We start from the raw sequence: 26420 nt of genomic DNA on the forward strand, positions 1-26420 counted from the left end.
CTACCCTATTCTTACTTGCTCGTGCACTCTTGTGTTTGAATACTCTGTCTCTTCCTGTCACAGTCCAGTTATAATTAAGCATATTGTTACCCTGCACCATTGCTCTGTGCTTTCTCTTTAACTTTCCAAATCTCTCCTCACGTGAACCCTCTCCCCTCCCCACTATTTAGTTGAAAGCCCTCTCTACAGCTCTAGTTATATGATTCACCAGGACACCGGTCCCAGCGCAGTCCAGGTGAAGGCCAAAAATGGTACAGCTCCTTCTTTCCCCAGTACTGGTGTCAATGTCCCATGAATTAAAACCCATTTCTCCCACACCAATCTCTGCACCACACATTCAACTCTCTGACGTTACTTACCCTCTGCCAATTAGTTCATGGCTCAGGTAGTAATCCAGAGATAACCATCTTTGTGGTTCTGTTTTCTATTTTATTCCCCCACCTCTCATACTCCCTCAGCAGAACCTCTTTCTTAATCCTATCTATGTCCAGCTGATTAAGCAGAGATCAGTGAGAGCTGCATTACTCCCTGCATTTTATTTCTTACATTTCGAATGTGAGAGAACCTGCAAGTGCAGAAGTGATATACAGAGAGAGCAAGTAAAAGTCAAAGAAAGCAAGAGAGCAACAAGAAGCAAGAGAGAAACAAGAGAAAGAATTTGCTTTAACATCAAGCCTTTCAAGACCTCAGGTCATCCCAAAGTGACTGCATTGCTGGAAATGATAGCTTGCTGCGTGCAAATTTCTGCATTTCCTACAACAGGGACTGCACTTCAGCAGTACTTAATTAGCTGTAAAGTGCTTTGGGGCATCCTGAGGTTGTGAAAGGTGCTACAGAAATGCAAGTTCTTTCTTTTAAAGGACAATTATGAAAGGTGGAAAATGAACGATATGCAGTATGATCCTCAAGATTGATATTAACTAATAATTCAGAAAACTACATATCGATAAATCAGAAATTGATTCCAATACAGTTATATTGAGGAAAAAATGAAAGGGAAGGAAAATATAGGAGAAAAAATCTCCATGCTTCCACAGCAGCAGAATCATGCAACACCTAGTAATTAGTGAATTATCAGGACCGTAAGGGCAGGAAACATTTTGCTAATAATTATAATTCACTATGTTTTCTCATAAAAATTCTATTTCGCATACGTAGCTAATACAATGTAAAATTCATGTTCTGTCAGCTTGGATATAGCGGAGGAAGGTCCTGCTTCGTAAATGTCTCAAAACCTGTTATGATATAGATTATCTGGATTTCCAGAAAACCTTTTGCAATAACTAAAATCAGAGTTTGCGATCCTTGGGCCCAGTCAATGTTAACTGTCAATTCAGTCTTTCAAAATGCAGATTGTGGATGTAACATAACAGTAATGCAAAGTTTACTGAGTCACAAATAGCAACTACTGGGGCTTCTCACTGCTACTGGCAATTGTTTCCACCTCCCAATGACAAATAAGATTTATAATCCTTGTGAAAATTAAGAGACACAGGAGGTAAAAGGACAGAGTTGTTCACACACTACTATGCCCTCTCACAATTCCCCAAAGCCTCCAATTTAAAACATCTTATTTGAATTTCTTCATTATCCTTGCCATCACAACCCTCAGCTCCCAACCTGATCTCCATGATTGCGACTCTGATTGTTTAGCATGCCTCTTCCCTTCACCTCAATTTCAGCTAGCTAAGCATCACATTCTGGAATTCTCTCCAAGGCCTCTCCTTTAACAGCCTCCTTAAAACCCACTTCTCCATCACATTTTTGACTATCCCTCCTATTATCATGTTCTTTGATTTGGTGTCCTTTTTTTGTCTGATCATATCTATAAATGGCATTGGACATTTTCTTACTTAAATGCAAGCTACTGTGGTTCAATTTGGAACAACTACTCAAAATACAAGTATCTCCTGGATGTCAGGGACTGAATTTTCAATGGGCGGTAGAGGCAGTTTTAAGAGGACAGGGGGGTGAGACCTGAAAACAGAAGGGGTATCACATCCACAACACCTTCCCACCTCCTTGGGATTATGCAGGAATGGGGATAACAGAGGAAATGCTTATCTGCCCAGCCGTGGCGGGTATCCAATTAAGCCCTTTGTTGGGCCAATTGGATTCTTAGGCCAGAACATGGGGTAGTTGTGACATCAGGAGGCCATCCACGAAATGGTGGCAGTCTCCCAGCAGCAGGCCAGGTAAATATCAGAGACATGGGCAGGGTAACCAACCATCCCATAATTTACTTTTTTCCCCACTTCCTGTTGATTGGCTCTCTAGGGCGCCATTTGTTCTGTATTTTTTGGCCAGCGACTTGGAGGCAGCTGGAAAGTCTCCTCTTGCTTTTGCCCTTGGATCTTTGGTGCTCACACATGCACACTGCACCTGTATATGCGCTGCTGCCAGCCCACTCAGCCACAACCCACAAGGAAGTCTGGAGCCATCTCTCTGAAAGAAAGGTAAGTTGTCAAAGCTTACAGAGGGGGAGCTGGGAGAGCAGCTGCAGAAGTCTTGGGGGTGGGGGGGTTCTGGATTTGGTAGGCTCAGGGGGAGATGAGGAAGAGAACAGTGGAGCCTGGGTCAGTGGCTGCCCAGAGCACAAGTCCAAGTCTCAGGCGGGGGTTGGCATGGCTAGCAGGGGGTGGGGGGAGAAAGGGGGGCTGCTGTGTGAGTGAATGGTTGGGGGGAAGAAGAGGGTTTGGGAAGAGGGGCTGGGGGCAGGAAATGCTAAGTGACTATGTGTGAGGAGAGGAAGGTGTTGGGTAAAGGGGCTGCTAGGTGAGTGGGGGGGGGGTGGAAAGAGGATTTGGGGAGAAGGGCTATTAAGTGAGTGAAAGAGGGAGGGGTTTGGGAAGAGAGGCTGCTGAGTGGGGGTCAGAGGGTTTGGGAAGCGATGCGAGTAGGTGTGGTGGGCAGCAGCGCAAAGAACGTCAACAGAACAGCACTCGGGAGTCAAGGAGGCAGACTGCAAGTGAAGTATATTCTATGTAGAATGTTGTGAGGGACCTAGTTTTGCCATGGGGTGATTTCCAACTTCCCAATATAGGAATAAATTCTTTTATCAAGTGGTTGATTATCAAGCTGTGCACACCGCATCTGCCCCTGCCCCAACCCCTGGTCTCACCACCAGCCCCTGCACACTCCTGCCAAAGTGCCCCTTATTTTGTTTCCTCAGGGTATAAGTGTCATAAGCGGTCCTGCATACTTCAGCAGCGCTCATCTCTGACAGCCTTCTATTGGCCCTTCAAACTTGTAAGCTGGTCCTCTATCCTTCACGGGATAGGGTTCCCAGAGGTAGCCATTCATCTGGCCGCCTCTTCCAAGATTGCCCTTTGGGTCCTGCCACCTCCATTTGTGAGTTCCTCACTTGCATTTCATCCCAACAGCAGGATCAGGACCAAGGAATGAAAATCCTGCCCCAGATTTCAGGCAAGCTAATTGAGTGTTGCCCAATTTTGTGCAAAACTATAGCAATTACACTGCAGGATGATAAAAAGAAAAACATGTCAATGTTGGAAATATAGAATATAATAAAATAAAGGGACACCTACCTGAAATATTAACCCTCCCTTTCTCTCTCCACAGATGCTGCCTGGCCGGACAAGTGGTCCCTGTGTCTCCTGTTTGATTTACTCCATTGGATTTTGGATGGTTTCAGGACTGTTCCATCTCAACCAATGTGGTGTATGTCTGTGAAACATGTTTAATCACAAGCCGTTACCTTTTTCCAGTAAGAGCTCACCCAATGACTCACTTTCTGATTTTGAGTGATTTGCTCTTGTGAATTAGAAAACTAAAAGATTACCCTGAAGCTGATACTTCCTTTTTAGTTTACATTTACCTTTGGGTGGACAGGGAAGGAGAAGCTGCAATCATTCATATAGCTACTGGACAAAGACATCAAAATAAAATCCTGAGCACTTTTCTGTAAAGTTATTCACACTATCCTACACAAATCTCTCCAGATCACATAGCACCCTGGCTGGGATGATTGTTTCAGGCCTGAAAGCAGGCCTCTAGGCAAAGTTCCTTCATAATGGAGAACAATGTGATTACCATCAATTGAAATGCCTGACCTTTTGGAGATAGAGAAGCTGGGCCTACACTGGGATCCCCAAGACTGTTTCCTAACAAAGAAAGTCACTCAGAACCCCAAGACTGTGCACTAAGATAGAAAGTCACTCAGAACCCCAAGACTGTGCGCTAAGATAGAAATTTACAGGTGTCAATCGTCTGAACAACCTATGACACAAAATGGCATTTCAACGTTCTATTATGTATTAAATATTTCAAGTATAGGATACAAATAAATCAAGTCTGAAAAACTATGTTCACTTTATAGGGCTCAGATGACTTTGCAAGAATCGCTGCTGTGTATGTTAGCACACCATGCATCATGTTATACACATCAGTCTTTTTGGGATTCAAAGGTAACTGGAAGCCTAACATCAGCTCACAGGCCCCCCAAAACTGGTGTCCGAACAACAGTCAAAATGTACTGGGACAATTATGTTACAGTATGATAAAATAATGGTATATGACTGTAATTTCACAAAGACACCAGTATTGTGGTGTCACTCTATATATAAAAGGTAGGTGGGGGTGGTTGGCACCTCCCAGCCCTAAACAGCCCATTCACTACTTCCTGGCCTCAGCCATGCTGGAAGAGACAGACAGGCAGGCAGAGGGTGGGAGCATAAGTACAATAGACAGATCAGGGGAGAAGGGGTGCAGGGTGGGTAGGCAATGACCCAACAAGGGGTGGAGAAGACAGGGACAGGGGGAATGGGTGCATGAAACAGAGCGGGGAGGCAGAGGGGGAGAGAGCATGCAAGGCTGAGTGAAGATGCCCGACTGGGGCACAGGGCAAGTGAGGTAGCAAGGGTGCAGTATCAACACAGACAGACAGTGACCACATTAGAAAAATAAGAAGTCAAACATAAGGTTAACATACCAGCGGAAAACACACACCAGGGAGGCAACCACGAGAGGGAAAGCCTAATGAAAGAGGGAAAGATCCTATGTGCAAGCAAGAAATCTCACATATGTCTCAGAACATTCAACACCCTGATCAGAGAACAAAGGAAATAGGAGCAGGAATAGGCCATTCAGCCCCTTGAGTCTGCTCTCCCATTCATGGCTGATTGTATACCTCAAAGCCATTTCCCGCACTCTCCCCATATCCCTGCATATCGTTATAACTTAAATCATGAAGGAAGACTTGGCATTCCCAATTTCAAGCACTACTATTGCATGGCACAATTTCAGGCAATTTTGGTGCAGGATCTGACATGGCGCCCTCGACACATGGCGCCCTCGACACATGGCGCCCTCGACACATGGCGCCCTCGACACATGGCGCCCTCGACACATGGCGCCCTCGACACATGGCGCCCTCGACACATGGCGCCCTCGACACAAGGCTCAGCATTGAGACCAAGGCCTTCAGGTCAATCTTGTTGCACAGCTTGCTCTGCTTTAAAAATATGGCAGACTCCAGAAACAATAAATCAGAGTGTTTTGCTAAACCCTCAGGGCCCAACAACTCTCTCCCACTCTGGTGCATTCACCACAGATGGGAACAAACAGTCATTATACTATGCGTTCGCAGAAACTGCCAAATAAAACTCCAACCTTTTCAATTCCTCCAGTTACCTTCTGGATCAGACTACATTTGAAAACCTTGAACATGAATCAATCCTCCCCAAATTATCTTCCATTCTCCAGCAGTCCTCCCCCAATACATTGACTAACTGCCCACTCAAAGGAGAGTGCAGAAAGCTGGATAAGGCCTGGCTACAGAACCTGGGGCAGCAGAAGAGGAATTAATCTCACAACTACTGACCACGCACCTGTAGAAGAAAGCACGAGCGCTAGCTCAAGGTAACACTATGAGGATGAGAGCTCAGATTCCAATGAACTCCAACAAGAGGTCTGGTACAGGATTCTATATGCTATATGCATTGTGAGAGAGACTTCATCCGACAGTGGCTCAGGCAGTAAAGTAGTTCAGTATTCTTGAAGCTTGCAGGAAACAAGTCAAACCAATGGCATTGATCTAGGGCTGTTTTCATGAGAAAACTAGAAAGCAAGAAGTGATTTGATAGAGTTTAAAATTCTGGATCATTTGGACTGTCAGTAGAAATCAAACTGGTTCCACTAAGGGATCAAGAACACATGGAAACAGAAGCAAGAGACTGCAGAGAGGAGAAACATTTTTACAGATAAAAGCTCAGAAGAGAGTCATATGGGCTCGAAACATTAACTGTTTCTCTCTCCAAAGATGCTGCCAGACCTGCTGAGTTTTTCCAATATTTTGTTTCTATTTAACATTTTTACAGAGTTGAGAGGTTATAGAATACATAACAGGAGTCAGTAATCAAAGCAAGGATCATGTCAGCTTTTAAGAGTAGATTACATGGGAGTTTGAAAGCAAGGGAAGAAATGGGGTCAGGCGGGGCAGATAGGATTGGGATTAAGGCTAGTTATTCATGGCAGTTAAACATGAACACACTGATTAGATCAAATGGCTGTTTCTCTGCTATCATGTCAATGCCATACACAGTCAAAATCAGAATGTAACTACAAATTAATAACTCCCTCCCAGCATTCCACAAAACTCCAGGGTCCTCCCCTGCAGTTAAGTAGAATTCTTTACTCAGCTCAACCATAGGCACTCCTCATCCCAACTCCACACACTGCGGAATTCCCAATGTGTTCACATCAACAATCCTAAATATTTTCCTGTCCCTGATAAAAACCACTTCTGACTTTACACAACGCTTACATAAAGTTTAAAAGAATAGCACGACAGAGATAGAAACAAACGCAGAGACTCTTATGCTTATATAACGCTGCAACAAACTCCACACAAAAGTCTCTTGTACTTCACCAAGGAATTAGATGTGAAACAGTTTCTTTTCCTTCCACGCGATGGAACAAGAGATGAGCCAGAATATTCTGCTAGCTCAAGGCTCTGTAAGTGCGGTTCAGCAGCGCTGCTCCTTCGCCATAATAAACCAGCCTCACCGCCTTGCTCCTTGTCAGGGATTCAGCCTCTCCTTCGCCAGCAGTTGCCTCTTCCGAAGACTGCAAATGACGGGCAGCTCGCCGCTGTGGGCCACAGCCGGGGGCATCAAGGGCGGAAACTCCGCTCGAAGCCAAGCCTCTCCCTCAGCAGCGCCCCGAATAGGGCAGCTGGAGATTCAGGGCCCGCGGCTCAAGGCGGGACCGAGAGACAAACAGAGTCCCAGAGCACAGGGTCCCGCTGAGCTGCAGCTTCGGCCTTGCATTCATTCACAGCCAGGTGACGGCTACGTTTTTATATTTTGGAATAATCTGCCTCATCACTTAGTGTTAAGTCAATGTTTTGTGCCAGAAAGCCATTCTCACTCGAAACTGAAAATTATTTTCAAAAAATTATAGTTGGATGCAGAAGTAAATGTTTACATTTCTGACCATAAAGTTGGTTAATTATCTCATTAAAATTGAATAGGTTAATAGTAATTAAATGGTTAGTTTCGGGTTTTTTTTTGGGAACTTTTATGAACATTCCACTTATGAGAAAGTGGCATTGCGGCTCATGAAGCGATTGCCTTGTCAAAATAAAAAAAAACAGCTGTTCACGTTCCGAAGGTTGTCTGCTCTATGCTGCCGCATTTACATCTGCCCATGACAGTATCAGTAGGAGTGACCACCGCACAGTCATTATGGAGACAAGTGCTGCCCTCACATTGATGATAACCTCATTGTTGTGTGGCATTACCACCATGCTAAATGGGATAGATTTCGAACAGATCCAGTAGCTCAAGATTGGGCATCTATGAGGCGCTGTGGGCCATCAGCAGCAGCAGAATTGTACTGAAACACAACCTGTAACCTCGTGGCCCAGCATATCCCCCACTTTGCCATTACCATCAAGCCAGGGGTTCAACCTGGTTCAGTGAAGAGTGAAGCAGGGCATGCCAGGAGCAGCACCATAAAAATGAGGTGTCAGCCTGGTGAAGCTAAAACACAGGACTACTTACGTGCAAAAAGCATAAGCAGCAAGGGATTGACAGAGCTAAACGATCCCACAACCAATGGATCAGATCTAAGCTCTGCGGTCCTGCCACATCCAGTCGTGAATGGTGGTGGACAAATTAAACAACTCACGGGAGGAGGAGGGTCTCAAATATTCCCATCCTCAATGATGGAGGAGCCCAGCACATTAGTGCAAAAGGTAAGGCTAAAGCATTTGCAACAATCTTCAGTCAGAAATGCCAAGTGGATGATCCATCTCAGCCTCCTCCAGAGGTCCCCAGCATCACAGATGCCAGTCTTCAGCCAATTCAATTCACTACACGATATCAAGAAACAGCTGAAGGCATTGGATACTGCAAAGACTATGGGCACTGACAATATCCCAGCAATAGTACTGAAGACTTGTGCTCCAGAATTTGCCACACCCCTAGCCAAGCTGTTCCATGACAGCTATAACACTGGCATCTACCCAGCAATGTGGAAAATTGCCCAAGTATGTCCTGTACACAAAAAGCAGGACAAATCTAAACCAGCCCATTACCATCCCATCAGTCTACTCTCGAACATCAGCAAAGTGATGGAAGGGGAAAAACAAGTGACACTTGCTCAGCAATTACCTGCTCACTGGCGCTGCGTTTGGGTTCCAACAGGGCCACTCGGCTCCTGACCTCATTACAGCCTTGGTTGAAAGACCATAAGACATAGGAGCAGAAGTAGGCCATTCGGCCCATTGAGCCTGCTCCACCATTCAATGAGATCATGCCTGATCTCTTCTTTTATTATTCATTCATGGGACGTCAGCTTCGCTGGCTAGGCCAGTATTTATTGCCCATCCCTAATTGCTCTTGAGAAGGTGGTGGTGAGCTGCCTTCTTGAACTCCTGCAGTCCATGTGGCATAGGTACACCCACAGTGCTGTTAGGAAGGGAGTTCCAGGAGTTTGACCCAGCAGCAGTGAAGGAACAGCAATATATTTCCAAGTCAGAATGGTGAGTTACTTGGAGGAGTACCTCCAGGTGGTGGTGTTCCTATCTATCTGTTATCCTTGTCCTTCTAGATGGTAGTGATCATGAGTTTGGAAGTTGCTATCTAAGGAATCGTGATGAATCTCTGCAGTGCATCTTGTAAATGATGTACACTGCTACTACTGCGCGTCGGTGGCAATAGATGTGAATGTTTGTGGATGTGGGCTGCTTTGTCCCAGATGGTCTCAAGCTTCTTCAGTGTTGTGGGAGCTGCACTCATCCAGGCAAGTGGGGAGTATTCCATCACACTACTAACTTGTGCCTTGTAGATGGCGGGCAGACTTTGGGGAGTCAGGCGGTGAGTTACTCATCACACGATTCCTCGCCTCTGACCTATAAGACCATAAGACATAGGAGCAGAAATTAGGCCATTCGGCCCATCGAGTCTGCTCCACCATTCAATCATGGCTGATAAGTTTCTCAACCCCATTCTCCCACCTTCTCCCCGTAACCTTTGATCCCCTTACCAATCAAGAACCTATCTATCTCAGTCTTAAATACACTCAATGACCTGGCCTCCACAGCCTTGTGTGGCAATGAACTCCATAGATTCACCACTCTCTGGCTAAAGAGGTTTCTCCTCATCTCTGTTCTAAACGGTCTTCCCTTTACTCTGAGGCTGTGCCCTCACGTCCTAGTCTCTCCTACTAATGGAAACATCTTCCCCACATCCACTCTATCCAGGCCTTTCAGTATTCTGTGTTTCAATCAGATCCCCATCATCCTTCTAAACTCCATTGAGTATAGACCCAGAGTTCTCAATTGCTCTTGTAGTCACAGTATTTATATGGCTAGTCCACTTCACTTTCTGGGCAATGGTAACTTCCAGGACATTGATAGTGGGGGATTCAGTGATGATAATGCCATTGAACATCAAGGGGTGATAGCTGGATTCACTCTTGTTGGAGATGGTCTTTGCCTGACACTTGTGTGGCGCGAATGTTACTAGCCACTTGTCAGCCCAAGCCTGGATGTTGTCCAGGTCTTGCTGCATTTGGACATGGACTGCCTCAGTATCTGAGGAGTCGCGAATGGTGCTGAACATCGTGCAATCATCAGCGAAAATCCCCACTTCTGACCTTATGATGGAAGGAAGGTCATTGACGAAGCAGCTGAAGTCAGTTGGACCTAGGACACTACACTGAGGAACTCCTGCAGTGATGTCCTGGAGCTGAGAGGACTGACCTCCCACCAACCACAACCATCTTCCTTTGTGCTAGGTATGACTCCCAACCAGTGGAGATTTTCCCCCCGACTCCCATTGACTCCAGTTTTGCTAGAGCTCCTTGCTGCTACACTCGGTCAAATGCTGCCTTGATGTCAATGGCAGTCACTCGGGAGTTCAGCTGTTTTATCCATGTTTGAACCAAGGCTGCAATGAGATCAGGAGCTGAGCGGCCCTGGGGGAACCCAAACTGGGCATCAGTGAGCAGGTTATTGCTAAACAAGTACTGCTTGATAGCACTGTTGATGACCCCTTCCATTACTTTACTAATGATCGAGAGTAGACTGATGGGGCAGTAATTGGCCAAGTTGGATTTGTCCTGCTTTGTGTGTACAGAACATACTTGGGCAATTTTCCACATAGCTGGGTAGATGCCAGTGTTGTAGCTGTACTGGAACAACTTGGCTAGGCAAGTTCTGGAACACAAGTCTTCAGTACTATTGCCAGAATATTGTCAGGGCCCACAGCCGTTGCAGTATCCAATACCTTCAGTCGTTTCTTGATATCACATTGAGTAAATCGAATTGGCTGAAGACTGGCATCTGGAAACTGCCCCAAATACACTCTATGAATTCTTGCTCGTGGTTACTTCTGCCAATTTGATTTTCCCAATCTACATGAAGATTAAAGTCACCCATGATTAATGTACTGCCTTTTTTACATGCCCTCATTATCTCCTGATTTATTATCTGTCCTACAGTATAGCTACTGTTCGGGGGCCTATAGACTACTCCCACCAGTATCTTCTTCCCCATGTTATTTTTTACCTCCACCCATATGGATTCTACATCTTCTGATCCAAGATCATTTTTTCCTATCGTACTTATTCCATCTCGTACAAACAAAGCTACCTCATCACCCTTTCCTTCCTGCCTGTCCTTTCGATAAGTCAGACATCCCTGAATATTTAGTTCCAAGCTTTGACTCGTACCCATGTCTCTGTAATGGCTATAAGATCATACCTATTAACCTTTATTTGTACCGTTAATTCATTTATTTTGGTCTGAGCACTACGTGCATTTTTACCATTTTTTCCCCCTTTGACTCTATTTGCTATTTTTTATGTTTGTACACTGTGTCCCTTCCTGTCATACTCTGGGTATCATTGCCTAAATTGCTGCCCTGCAATGATGCCATATCCTATTGTTTTGTAAGTCAAGGTATCCCCTCTCCAGAACTCTCTCTGCCTCTACTTAGTTTAAAGCCCTCTCTACAAACCTAGTTATTCAATTCCCCAGGACAATGGTCCCAGCACAGTTCAAGTGAAGCCCATCCCACCAGAACAGCTCTTTTCTGCCCCAGTACTGGTGCCAGTGCCCCATGAACTGAAACCCACTCCGCCCACACCAATCTTTGAGCCACTCCTTGACTTTATTTACTCTATACCAGTTCGTCTGTGGCTCAGGTAGTAACCCTGAGATTATTACCTTGGAGGTTCTGCTTTTTAATTTAGCTCCTAACTGTTCAAATTCTTTCAGCAGAACCTCCTTTCTAGTCCTATCAATGCTGTTGGTACTAACATGGATGACAACAACTGGATCCCTCCCCTCCCAGTCAAGTTCCTCTCCAGCTCTGAGGAGATTTCCTTAACCCTGACACCAGGCTGGCGACACAGCATTCAGGACTCACGTTCATGGCTGCAGAAAACAGTAACAGTAAAGTAGTCCACTTAGTTATTCTGTCCCCTACCACAACTACGTTCCTATTTTCTCAGAGATAAAAACAAAAAACTGCGGATGCTGGAAATCCAAAACAAAAACAGAATTACCTGGAAAAACTCAGCAGGTCTAGCAACATCGGCGGAGAAGAAAAGAGTTGACGTTTCGAGTCCTCATGACCCTTCAACAGTGTTCTGTTGAAGGGTCATGAGGACTCGAAACGTCAACTCTTTTCTTCTCCGCCGATGCTGCCAGACCCGCTGAGTTTTTCCAGGTAATTCTGTTTTTGTTTCCTATTTTCTCCCCTGACTTGAATGGCTCCCTGTACCACAGTGCCGTGGTCATTCGCTCATCTTCCCTGCAGTCCCCGCTCCCGTCCACACAGCTTGCAAGAACCTCGTAACTGTTGGAAAGTTGCAGGGGCTGCGGCTCCTCGAATGCTATCCCCTGGGCCCCATTTCTGCCTCTCCTGCAGTCACACTCTCCTGTCCCTGGTCACAGACCAAATCTGAATTACCTAATCTGAGGGGTGTGACCGTCTCCTGGAGTAAAGTGTCCAGGTAACTGTCCACCTCCTTGATGGACGAAAACATGAACAAAAGAGCTGAACTCCAGAGGTGAGGTGAGAATGATGCTCTTGACATCAAGGCAGCATTTGATAGAGTGTGGCTTCATGGAGCCCTAGCAAAACTGGAGTTAATGGGAATCAGAGAAAAAATTCTCCACTGGTTGGAGTCATACCTAGCACAAAGGAAGATGGTGGCAGCTGTTAGAGGTCAGTCATCTCAGTTGTAGGACATCACTGCAGGAATTCCTCAGGGTAATGTCCCAGGCCCAACCATCTTCAGTTACTTCTCTCTCTCTAACATCACCCACCTCTGCTAATTTGCTGCTAAAACTCTAATCCATGCCTTTGTTACTTCTAGACTTAACTATTCAAATACTCTCTGGACCAGCCTCCCATTTTCCATAAACTTGAATTAATTCATAACTTCACTGACTGTTGCCTAACTCACACTAACTCCAGTTCACCCATCACCTGTGTTCACTCATCACCTGTGTTCACTCATCTACACCGGTTCCTGGTCCAGCAACACCTCAATTTTTTTTCTTCATTCATGGGATGTGGGCGTCGTTGCCCTTGAGAAGGTGGTGGTGAGCTGCCTTCTTAAATCAATGCAGTCCATGTGGTATAGGTACACCCACAGTGCTGTTCTGGAGGGAGCTCCAGGATTTGACCCAGCGACAGTGGAGGAATGGCAATATATTTCCAAATCAGGATGGTGTGTAGAGGGGAACTTCCAGATGGTGGTGTTCCCATGTGTCTACTGCCCTTGTTCTTCTAGATGGTAGAGATAGTGGGTTTGGAAGGTGCTGTCGAAGGAGGCTTGGTGAATTGCTGCAGTGCTTCTTGTAGATGGTACACACTGCTGCTACTGTGCATCTGTAGTGGAGGGAGTGAATGTTTGTGGATGTGATGCCAATCAAGGGGCTTCTTTGTCCTGGACGGTGTCAAGCTTCTTCAGTGTTGTGGGAGCTGCACCATCCAGACAAGTGGAGAGTATTCCATCACGCTCCTGACTTGTGCCTTGTAGATGGTAGGCAAGGCTTTGGAGAGTCAGGTGGTGAGTTACTCGCCACAGGATTCCTAGCCTCTTACCTGCTCCTGTAGCTACAATATTTTTATGGCCAGTCCAGTTCAGTTTCTGGTCAATGATAACTCCCACAATGTTGATAATGGGGAATTCAGCGATGATAAGGCCATTAAATGTCAAGGGACAATGGTTAGATTCTCTTTTATTGGAGATGGTCATTGCCTGGCACTTGTGTTACTTGCCACTTGTCAGTCCAAGCCTGGATATTGTCCAGTTCTTGCTGCATTTGGACTTGGACTGCTTCAGTATCTGAGCAGTTGCAAATGGTGCTGAACATTGTGCAATTATCAGTGAACATCCCCACTTCTGACCTTATGATGAAAGGAAGGTCATTGGTGAAGCAGCTGAAGATGGTTGGGCCCAGGACACTACCCTGAAGAACTCCTGCAGTGATGTCCTGGAACTCAAATGATTAACTTTCAACAACCACAATCATCTTCCTTTGTGCTAGGTATGACTCCAACCAGCAGAGAGGTTTCCCCAGATTCCCATTGACTCCAGTTTTGCTAGGGCTCCTTGATGTCACACACAGTCAAATGTTGCCTTGATGTCAAGGGCAGTCACTCTCACCTCACCTCTGGAGTTCAGCTGTTTTGTCCATGTTTGAACCAAGGCTGTCATAAGGTCAGGATGAGAGTGGCCCTGGCAAAACACAAACCAAGCATCAGTAAACAGGTTATTGCTAAGCAAGTGCCGCTTGATAGTACTGTTGATGACCCTTTCCACCACTTTACTGCTGAAAGCAGACTGATGGGGCGGTAATTGGCCAGGTTGGATTTGTCCTGCTTTTTGTATACAGGACATACCTGGGCAATTTTCCACATTGCCGGGTAGATGTCAGTGTTGTAGCTGTACTGGAACAGCTTGGCTAAGGGCACGGCAAGTTCTGGAGCCCAAGTCTTCAGTATTGCCAGAATATTGTCAGAGCCAATAACCTTTGCAGTATCCAGTGCCTTCAGCCATTTCTTGATATCATGTGTAGTGAATTGAATTAGCTAAAGACTGGCATCTGTGATGCTGGGGACCTCCAGAGGTGGCCAAGATGGATCTTCCACTCGGCACTTCTGGCTGAAGGTTGTTGCAAATGCATCAGCCTTATCTTTTGCACTGAAATGCTGAGCTCTCCTATCATTCAGGATGGGGATATTTGTGGAGCCTTCTCCTCCTGTTAGTTACTTAATTGTTCACCACCATTCACGACTTGATGCAGCAGGACTGCAGAACTTAGATCTGATCCGTTGGTTGTGGAATCGCTTAGCTCTATCACTTGCTGCTTATACTGTTTGGCATGCAAGTAGTCCTATGTTTTAGCTTCACCAAGTTGACACCTCAGTTTTAGGTATGCCTGGTGCTGCTCCTGGCATGCCCTCCTGCACTCTTCATTGAACCAGGTTTGATCCCCTGGCTTGATGGTAATGGTAGAGTGGGGGATATGCCAGGCTATGAGGTTACAGGTTTTGGTTGAATACAATTCTGCTGCTGATGCCTAACGGCACCTGATGGTTGCTCAGTCGAGTTGCTAGATCTTTTTGAAATCTATCCCACTTAGCACTCTGGTAGTGCCACACAACACGATGGAGGGTCTCCTCAATATGAAGATGGGACTTTGTCTCCACAATGACTGTGAGGTAGTCATTCCTACCGATACTGTCAAGGACGATGCTCTGCAGCAGGCAGGTTGGTGAAGATGAGCTAAAGTATGTTTTTCTCTCTTGTTGGCCCCCTCACCATCTGCCGCAGACCCTGTCTAGCAGCTATGTCCTTTCGGACTCAGCCAGCTCACTCTGTAGTGGTGCTACTGTGCCACTCTTGGCAATAGACATTGAACTCCACCACCCAGAGTACATTCTGTGCCCTTACCACCCTCAGTGCTTCCTCCAAGTGGTGGTCAACATGGAGGAATACTGATTCGTCAGCTGAGGTGGTAACTAGCAGGTTTCCTGATGCCATGAGACATCATGGGGTCCGGAGTCGATGTTGAGAATTCCCAGGGCAACTCCCTCCTGACTGTATGCCACTGTGCTGCCACCTCTGCTGGGTTTCTCCTGCTGGTGGGAGAGGACATATCCAGGGATGGTGATGGTGGAGTCTGGGACATTATTTAAGGTATGATTCCGTGAGTATGACTATGTCAGGCTGTTGCTTGACTAGTCTGTGAGACAGCTCTCCCAATTTTGGTACAAGCCAAATGTTAATAAGGAGGACCTTGCAACGTTGACAGGGTTGGGTTTGCTGCTGTCGTTTCCGGTGCCTAGATTGATGCCTAGGGTGGTCTGTCCGGTTTCATTCCTTTCAGACTTTGTAGCAGTTCGATACAACTGAGCAGCTTTCTAGGCTATTTCAGAGGGCAGTTAAGTGCCAACCACATTGCTTTGGATCTAGAGTCACATGTTGGTCAGACAAGGTAAGGGTATTAGTGAACCAAATGGGTTTTTTACGACAATCAACAATGGTGTCATGGTCATCATGAGACTTTTAATTTCACACCAGCTGCCATGGTGGGATTCGAACCCCGTCCCCAGAGTATTACCCTGGGTCTCTGGATTACCAGTCCAGTGACAATACCAGTATGCCACCGCCTCCCCGCTCCATATTAAACACCACTAGAAGGAAGCATTGAGGATGCCAAGGGTGCAGAAAGTACTCTAGGTGGGGTACTTCAAGTCCATCACCAAGAATGACTCGGTAGCATCACCACACACCGAGCTGGCCATGTCCTAAAGGACATAAACAGCCTGTTATAATGCTTGATTATAGCATTTATAGCAGGAAAAACTGTAATCTTTCTGTTCCTGTTGATCTCATGACATTAGTCAGAACAGGGAGCTTTTCTGGTGTTTCACCCAGAAAGATTCAGCCAACCCCACCAAGAAAAACGAACCAGTGATTCACCTCATTTCACCCACAAAGAAGTATGCAAACATAAAATGACTGTCCTATTTGTTTAGATAAAGGTCATTTTGTTGCACTCTAAAAAGAATTAATTATGTGAAGCAGTTTTGTGATATATTCAATGATAAAGTGCTGGATAAATGCTAGAATTAAAATTCTCCGTATATTATAAATGTAATGTAAAATATTCTCTTCAAAACCAATATTAACATCACAACTCAGTTAATGTCATTCAATATTCATTCAATATCTTTCTATGCAATAATTATGAAATAGCAAGAATCCTTTTCTTTCTTTGATTATTGAAGGCATCCATCTCACTGGCTCCCCACATTCTGTATCTTTCCGCTTTTTAGAAAGAAAGTCACATGGTCATAGATTTCTGCCAACACCAGCCTCCTTGTCCAGTGTTACAGATCCTATCCAAAAGGCTGTTGATGCTAGGACAGAGCTCTCAAGACTGAGATCGGTAGATTTCTGTTGGGTAAAGGTATCAAGGGATATGGAGTAAAGATGGGTAAATGGAGCTATCTACAGATCAGCCATGGTTTAACTGAATGGTAGAGCAGGGTCCAGTGGCTGAATGGTTTAATGTTCCTATCATTTAGTGACAGTCTTCAACACAATGCCTCAAAAGCTAATTGAAGCCTCATTGTTTCTAGTTTTGGATGAGAAGAATAAGTGGAGTTTTTAGTGGTTAAAGTTGTACTAAACCATACAGACCACAAGATTGCCTTAAGTTTGATTCCTGATATATACTAAAGTTAGATGATCCCTGGGCCAGCAAAGGAGAAAATCAGCCACTGTACCAGCCCATGATCATTATGTATTACCTCTGCTAGGAAGTGCATGTGTGGAAATCGGATTTGGCTTAGCTGTGATGCCCTCTTTGGTGAAACAACCTGTTGCGACTCACTGTCCAGAGTCACATAATGCTCACCTGCGTAAGATAGCACATGCTGCTTGCATCCATGGAGTCATAGCTCAATGAGACACAGCAGTCTGAGAATCAGAAGAATAGATAACATTCAGCAGACAGAATAAAACTGAGGGGAATAAAGAAATCCACTGCCCATTGTAGTTTTACATAACTGATGCTTATTAATGCCACTAGCTATCTGAAAACCATGTATAAAAGCCTCAAGAACTGTGTCAAGTAGAATATTTCCATCCAATTACAGTATTGTCCGGCCACATAAGAACATAAAAAGTTGCACATCTTTGGAATTCTATATCCCAGAAGGTTGTGGATGGTCCATCATTGAATATAGTTAAATCTGGAATGGTTAGATTTCTGATCTTTCAGAGAATTAGGGGAAATGAGGAGAAAGTGGAGTTGAGGTAGAAGATTGACTGTGATCATATTGAATGGCGCCTCTCCTGCTCCTATTTTTTTATGTTCTTCTGTAGCTGGACAATACTGATAATTGGATGGAAAATATTCTGCTTGACACAGTTCTTGAGGCTTTTATACATGGTTTTCAGAGAGCTAGTGGCATTAATAAGCATCAGTTATGTAAAACGACTGTGAATGTCAACACCTGATATCACCCAGCTCCACCTCTCTTAGCTCTTTCCTTCCCTTCCACCCCCTACATTTGCTGCCTATGTGCTGCAAGATAATTTGCCTGACAACTTCCTCCAGCTCTTGGAGGACCGATTCTACCATCATCAGCCTCCGACACAACTGGCCCCTTGATTCCATCTCCCTTCCCAGCCATTATCACAGCCTGAATCTTCAATCTCAGTCCAAGTTTCAGAACCCATGTTCTCTTATCAAAAAGACTAACTTTCACTCGACAACATTACCCATCTCCACCCTATTGCCACTGTGTTGTGAATATCTGTTTCCATAATTCATATGTTTTAGAATATAACTTTCAGTTTTGGGAATTAAAGTGTTAAATTGAAACATCTGGTTAAGAAACTGATAAGCAACTCTGAAGTAAGTGTAATTCAAATAGATCTGGAGTTAGTTACAATTAAAAGCTACCCTGTATATCTTACAAGGTCAGAGGTATAGTTACAAAAGCAATAAGCAAATAGGGGGTCTTTATCATAGCTTGTAAAGGAGCCAGAAGGCCTCCACTTACTTCAATAAAAGATTTAAATTATGTATGTAGTTCCCAGATGAAGAAAGATTGGGGCCTTTGATCAACAAGGGAGTTCCTTGATAGTAACAGAAATTCTGAAGAAAGGCTCATAAACTCCATTAGCAATAAAACTTATTTACACCCATGTTGAAGTTGTGTTGAAGACAAAATAATTAATTTACATTTCTGTTTGAGGACATTCCAAAATATGCCACACTGTCATAGAGATGGAGTAGAAGGTTCTTTTGTTTAAGTTATCTGGATGTTTGCTCAGAAAGCAGGTAGTTACAGTTTTGCTTTGGCATAGTCTGCATCTCACTGGATTCAGAGACGCAACGGGGAATGATCATTGTGCTCCATCTTTTTTACAATTGAAAAGGGACATTGTAATGATGGTTTTGCTCAGCAAACCTGGCTTCAGCGCCACAAATGGCTCAATGACCTTCCAAGATCTGCAAGGGTGAACGTGTCACCATTCTGGAGATGTACATACATGGCAGGTTGTGTGAAGGTTCCATTAGACGTTTGTCTTGTGTGTTGTGGAATGATGCATACATGCCACTTTGCATGGCATTTGAAGGGGTTTGTGGGGGTGGGGTGGGGGGGGGGAAGTGTAATTGCCTCACCCGTTACCTGGTGAAAAACGGTGTTTGCATTAGCCATACATTTGGAGAAGTAATGGTACAAGAGAATCGTCACCATCATTATAATGTCGCTTTTCAATTGTAAAAAAGATAGAGCACAATGCCAGGGAGAGAAACAGAACTGGAGGTGGTGTGCCAAACCTGGTCATCGAGGAGGTGCTGCAGTTGCCTGCTAATGATTTGAGCTAAGCCCTTGGTTGAGGTGAGATAGGAGGAAGGCCCCAGGGTGGTGAGATTGCAAGGGGACATCTGCAAGTGAAAAAAATGTGTTAAAAGGGCTAGGGAGGGCAGGGTGCATGATGGTTGGTTATGTTGTTGGGAATGAGGCTTGTGACTTTGATAGCTCTCTCATGCATCAGGGAGGAATGTGTGACTGGATGTTGAAATGTGTGAAATGCAAACACTGAGTAACATCTCTCATTGATTCCAGGGCTTGCAATGAGGAAGCTTGTCTCAGCGCACTCAGCTCGAAGGCTGAAGATGCCCCTAACACTCCTTAGTTTTGGTTCCTACACAGGTGCAACATCAGCTGCTGCTACTCACAAGGGTCCTACATTGCCCTCTGAGGAGGAAGGGGAATTCTCAAGAGGTCCAGTGCCACAACCTTGCATTGCACCCAGCACCGGTGCAGATACTTTCACCTCAGCAGATACGCATGCCTCGGAAGTAAGGGAAACACAAACTGGTGAAGGGGGAGGTGACCAAGATGCTGAGTTCCAGTTAGGTGACGAGCTTCTGGGAGTTGTCCGTAAGGCAGCAGATACTGGATGTCCAGTGCAAGGTGCGTGGAGAGGTGGTGGAGATTCCAGAGAGATTGCACGTTCTGGCACAGACTTTGCAATGAGCACTAACTCTGTAGAGCGCAAGCTTTCCTCCATTGACAGACTGGCCAGTGTTTCATTCTTCATGGAGGGCCAAACCCAGTGGATTACTGATGCAGTGGGTATGCGCTCTGAGCTCAACTCCATTGACTTGTCTCTGAGTTCTGGGGCCCAGAGCCAGGGCGATGCTGAGCCGGGAGTCACATCCTCTTAGAAAAGCAGGGATGGACCTCATGGTGGAGTTTGAGCAGCAGCTGACGCCATCAGGGGGAACATCTCTCAGGGCGCTTCTGATAGAGTCAGCCTCTCCTCTGCCATTGACACAAATCCCTTGAGTGCCATGGCAACAGAAAGGCATCTTCCACTGTGCAGGAGACTCCCATCACGCTAGGGCCCTCACGGCCTCAGCGATCAAAGAATGGCTGCCAAAGTCAGCGCAGACAGGGGGGCATAAGGGTCAGCAGCCTGTCTCCACCACAGCAGCTAGTGGGGGGTGGGTGTGTGTGTGTGTGTGTGTGTGGGGCAGGGTTGGCACCCCACAGCACCTGGAAAAGATTCAAGAAAACCCCACTTGGGTGTACATGGGTGCATTTCTCATTTGTGATATTTGTACATGTTGTATGTATGAATGATTTCTGGTTTCAACATTTTGCAAGGTTTCATTAATTTATTAATTGTGTGTGTATGGAGAAGGATTATATCAATGGTCTTATTTGAGTAGGTGATCATGTGCATCCAAACTATTGACATGATTTGATGTTTGAAATTGCCTAATGTGGTGAACTAGTTATCATGTAATGGAGGAGCATGAAGAATGAAACACTGGTCAGGAAGCTGATTTATTTGGGGAGACTCATCTACTAGAATCATCTGATGATAAAAGCTTCCTGTGTCTCAGGGCCACGAAAACACTCCCTGGAATGGTTTATCTCCCACAATAACTCCTCCGAAAGGGGATCCCCTCACTGCAGCACCAGGTTGCAAAGTGCACAACAGACTGCAACCATGAGGGATATTCTGCATGGCACTTATTGGAAAGATCCACCTGATCTGTCCAGACATTTCAAATTCATCTTAACAGACCAATATTTGTTCAATGCTGGACCTGGTGGTACATCGCTTTCATTATAACAGTACTTAGGTTCCATTCTAGCACTTCTAACAAGTGTCATCAGCCACTTCTTCAGACGGTATCTTTATCATCAAGCAGCCATCCTTTGAATGCCTCGATGCTCAAAAACATTCCTGGCACCGCCCAAGGGTATATGAGTTGTGGCTGCTCCCCAGGTACCTTGCACATGCCTTTTTTTTTTTATTCGTTCATTGGATGTGGGAGTCACTGGCTAGGCCAGCATTTATTGCCCATCCCTAATTGCCCTTGTTCAGACAGCATTTAAGAGTCAACCACATTGCTGTGGGTCAGGAGTCACATGTGGCCAGACCAGGTAAGGATGGCAGATTTCCTTCCCTAGAGGACATTAGTAAACCAGATGAGTCTTTACAACAACTGACAATGGTTTCATGGTCATCATCAGACTTTTAATTCCAGATTTTTATTGAATTCATCTGCCTTGCATATGTTGCTGGTGGTCGCATTGATGGAGTGGTACCCCTATCAGTTTTATAAACCCCCACCCCGCTGCCCTGCTGGTGCTTCGATGGCTATGTAGGTGCAATTAATGACATCTTGCACCTTTAGGAAATCAGCCATGGCCACAAAGCCTCTGTCTCCCTCCAGTTGACTAGTGCTGACTGTAGTATAGACAATGAAAAGATGGGCATGACAAAACATGGCATCTGTGAAAACCTTTATGCAGTGGTGTGCTGCAGGCTGAGTGATCCCACTCAGGTATCCGCAGGTGGTCTGAAATGAACCAGAGTATTTCAGTGCCACTGTGACTTTTAATGCCACAGGCATCAAGTGGCAACCCACACAATTGGAGGCTAGCATGTCTCATAAGGATGTGGTGATGGTTTGTGAAAGGCAAACTCTGCACTCCAACATTTACAGATATGACATATGCACCCTATAAACACTACTATTGGTAGGGTACAGCCTTCGCCTGCGTTGGTGTGCCTGCTGATCCTGCTCTCAGCAGACTCTCACTCCTCAGTAGGTTGGCCCCCTTTCTACACATCATGCGGCTCCTTCCCTTGGTCAGCTGGCCTCCTCCCTCTCCTCCTCCTCACTGGAGGAAGTATCTCCCAAAACATACACAATACCCATATGAGACACCATTTCTCAGCGCCAAGAGTGTACTGATGAAAGATTACAGTATCAACAGGTTTGTAGATACTGTAATGATGTTTAGCCTTGATTACGTTCAGAGGTTCATGCACAGCAAAGATTCTCCAGCAAAATGCCTGTAAGCAGCCTCTCCTACTAAAGTATATTCAAAACTGTAAATGACAGGAATACTCACAGCCAACTAGGGAAGTCCCATGAATTGTATTGCTAAAGTGATACTTTAAGTTGATCTCAGACAGAAAGCAAAAGTTGCATTGCAAAATGTCACACAGCATCAAGGTTTACTTTACAATACAAAAACAGAATTACCTGGAAAAACTCAGCAGGTCTGGCAGCATCGACGGAGAAGAAAAGAGTTGACGTTTCGAGTCCTCATGACCCTTCGACAGAACTTGAGTGAGTCCGAGAAAGAGGTGAAATATAAGCTGGTCTAAGGTGTGTTGGGGGGGTGGGGGGGGAAGAGAGAGAGAGAAGTGGAGGGCGTTGGTGTGGTTGTAGGGACAAACAAGCAGTGATAGAAGCAGATCATCAAAAGATGTCACAAACAACAGAACAAAAGAACACATAGGTGTTAAAGTTGGTGATATTATCTAAACGAATGTGCTAATTAAGAATGGATGGTAGGGCACTCAAGGTATAGCTCTAGTGGGGGTGGGGGGAGCATAAAAGATTTTAAAATATTTTAAAATAATGGAAATAGGTGGGAAAAGAAAAATCTATATAATTTATTGGAAAAAACAAAAGGAAGGGGGAAACAGAAAGGGGGTGGGGATGGAGGAGGGAGCTCAAGACCTAAAGTTGTTGAATTCAATATTCAGTCCGGAAGGCTGTAAAGTGCCTAATCGGAAGATGAGGTGTTGTTCCTCCAGTTTGCGTTGGGCTTCACTGGAACAATGCAGCAAGCCAAGGACAGACATGTGGGCAAGAGAGCAGGGTGGAGTGTTAAAATGGCAAGCGACAGGGAGGTTTGGGTCATTCTTGCGGACAGACGCAGGTGTTCTGCAAAGCGGTCGCCCAGTTTACGTTTGGTCTCTCCAATGTAGAGGAGACCACATTGGGAGCAACGAATGCAGTAGACTAAGTTGGGGTAAATGCAAGTGAAATGCTGCTTCACTTGAAAGGAGTGTTTGGGCCCTTGGACGGTGAGGAGAGAGGAAGTGAAGGGGCAGGTGTTGCATCTTTTGCATGGGCATGGGGTGGTGCCATAGATGGGGGTTGAGGAGTATGGGGTGATGGAGGAGTGGACCAGGGTGTCCCGGAGGGAACGATCCCTACGGAATGCCGACAGGGGAGATGAAGGGAAGATGTGTTTGGTGGTGGCATCATGCTGGAGTTGGCGGAAATGGCGGAGGATGATCCTTTGAATGCGGAGGCTGGTGGGGTGATAAGTGAGGACAAGGGGGACCCTATCATGTTTCTGGGAGAGAGAAGGCATGAGGGCGGATGCGCGGGAGATGGGCCGGACACGGTTGAGGGCCCTGTCAACGACCGTGGGTGGAAAACCTCGGTTAAGGAAGAAGGAGGACATGTCAGAGGAACTGTTTTTGAAGGTAGCATCATCGGAACAGATGCGACGGAGGCAAAGGAACTGAGAGAATGGGATGGAGTCCTTACAGGAAGCGGGGTGTGAGGAGCTGTAGTCGAGGTAGCTGTGGGAGTCGGTGGGTTTGTAATGGATATTGGTGGACAGTCTATCACCAGAGATTGAGACAGAGAGGTCAAGGAAGGGAAGGGAAGTGTCAGAGATGGACCACGTGAAAATGATGGAGGAGTGGAGATTGGAAACAAAATTAATAAATTTTTCCAAGTCCCAATGAGAGCATGAAGCAGCACCGAAGTAATCATCGATGTACCGGAGAAAGAGTTGTGGAAGGGGGCCGGACTACTTTACAATAGATGGTAACAAAGCCTTGCAGTGACTAACTGTATTCACTCATTTACATTTTCATAGTAAACTGAATGGAACTGTGGCATTTTGATCCACCCCCATCCCCACCAAACACTGGTTAAATAATCTGGAATTCTGTAATCAAAACTAAATCTAACTTATTCAGTCACTATAAATTAGACCCTAACTATATTGTTACCTGGAAAAACTCAGCAGGTCTGGCAGCACCGGCAGAGAAGAAAAGAGTTGACGTTTCGAGTCCTCATGACCCTTCGACAGAACTTGGGAACACACACTTCCTCAAGTTCTGTCGAAAGGTCATGAGGACTCGAAACGTCAACTCTTTTCTTCTCCGCCAATGCTGCCAGACCTGCTGAGTTTTTCCAGGTAATTCTGTTTTTGTTTTGGATTTCCAGCATCCGCAGTTTTTTTGTTTTTACCTAACTATATTGTAATGGTAAACATACAGGTGGTCTGGAGATTCATGCCAATGTTTATGGAGTGGAGTATGGGAATCAAGCACCAAGAATGTTGAAATAACCAAAGCACAAACATTTTTACACTTTTTAAAAAAGCTAATATCAAACAAGTTTAACTCAATCCATAAGTAAACCATCACTTCTGTAACACATTTTACAGGTTCAATAACTTATTACTTTGGTTTACCAAAAGTCATGCACAACTCCAGAAATAATACTCGACAGCAATAATAAATAATACCAGATCAGTTAAAATGTACCGAGTACACCTTTCCGATCGCCTAAAGTGAAGTTTACACTATTAGAGTTACACATAATTCTAATTAAGTAACTGGAAGAAAACAAGCAAATTTTATCAAAATTTCAAATGAAGAATGATGCAGTAATTCACATATCAGGAGTTGTCTGCAACTGAACTACACAAAAGGAATTACATCGAATCTTGCTGGTGAGCTACATGTATTTTCTCCCCAATTATCACTGATTTATAAAGTAGAAGGTATTGGGAACACACACACAGGCTGTGGGGACAGTCTATTCAATGTTGGGTTAAACTCTCCCTCCCGGCCTGTGACTGAGCTGCACATTGACCATCTTTGTTCACATTTCTATTTGTCCCCATTGTTATTATAACTGGAGCAGGGGCCCGGGCTCCTGCAGACAGCTAGCTAACCTCAGTGGGGCACCCAGGTCACTGATTGCCGGAGCCTGGCCGCCGCTCCGGCCAGAGGCTGCAAACCGCTCGCTCGCCCGCTCGCTCAACAAGCAAGAGCCCACCGCCCGGCTTCCCACCGCCGGCCGACCGGTCTCCAAGCGCAAGTACGATTGGGTTCGGTGCCAGCACAAGGTCCGTGGCCCGCCAGCTACCTCTCGCACCGGGAGACCGGCCTCCATCATCGCTCTCAACGCCTCTTACCGCGGTGGCCCTTCTGCTGACCGGAGCCCAGCACTGCGCCTGCGCCTCGCAAGGCACTGTTACCGAGCATGCGCACCGGCAGCCCACACTGCGCATGCTCCTGCGTGTCCCCGCCCCCTCGGCATGTGCCAGCTGGACTGGAGCACGAGGCAGCAGCGTCTGCGAGGGAGGGGCACTTCGACTGAGTGAGGCATCGCGGATGACCGGCGACAGTAATCGGGAGCTAGATTCCAGCCTCACCCAGAGTTCCTGATGCTGATTTCAGTGCTCCTGCTCACTCATGTTCAAATTAATGGAAATGTGTGTTTCATTAAAAACTATCATACGCTATTATATATTATACATTGTCTTTCCTCACCTAGCCTACAGACTATTGCTGCACTTCTGTAAAGTTATTGCATGTTTTCTGTCATCTTCTGTTTGATAAAAATGCAAAGTACTATCGTTCCATCAGATAAATTGAGATTTGGGAGCACTTTTGCCTTTCAGTCAGAAGGCCACAGAGAGGGCACTGCACTGTCGGAGATGCTGTCTTTCAGATGAGATGTTAAACTGCCCTCTCAGGTGGATATGAAAGATCCCATGACCCTATTTTGGACAAAAGCAGGACTGTTATCACGTTGCAGTTTGTGGGATCTTGCTGTGTGCAAATTGGCTGCTGCAGTTCCATTTCACAACAGTACCTATACTTCAAAGCTATTTCATTCACTGCAAAGTGCATTGAGATACCCTGTGGGCATGAAAAGAGTTATATCAACGCAATTTTCTTTCTTCTTTCATTCACTTCGCTGTTTGCATAGGACTGCTTCCCTTTCATCCATTTAAAACAACATCCTCAGATGGTGATGCCAATGCTAA

At 45.5% G+C, this 26420-nt stretch overlaps 1 protein-coding gene across 11 annotated transcripts in view; it reads right to left on the reverse strand.

Annotated features, from left to right (window-relative positions):
- The window catches only part of specc1la (sperm antigen with calponin homology and coiled-coil domains 1-like a), a 388745-nt gene extending 363124 nt beyond the window's left edge, over positions 1-25621 (reverse strand). For 6 of the 11 annotated variants that reach the window (XM_041202168.1, XM_041202172.1, XM_041202171.1 and 3 more), the window contains exon 1: positions 7027-7123. The gene's annotated coding sequence lies outside the window, so the exon portion shown is untranslated. Of the gene's footprint in view, positions 1-3548; positions 3688-6889; positions 7124-25562 lie in introns of those variants that run through there. The other 5 variants (XM_041202167.1, XM_041202166.1, XM_041202164.1 and 2 more) reach the window with 5 other exon arrangements.
- Between the last annotated feature and the right edge of the window lie 799 nt (positions 25622-26420).

This window comes from Carcharodon carcharias, chromosome 13 (genome assembly GCF_017639515.1).
Source record: "Carcharodon carcharias isolate sCarCar2 chromosome 13, sCarCar2.pri, whole genome shotgun sequence".
NCBI classification, from domain to species: domain Eukaryota; kingdom Metazoa; phylum Chordata; class Chondrichthyes; order Lamniformes; family Lamnidae; genus Carcharodon; species Carcharodon carcharias.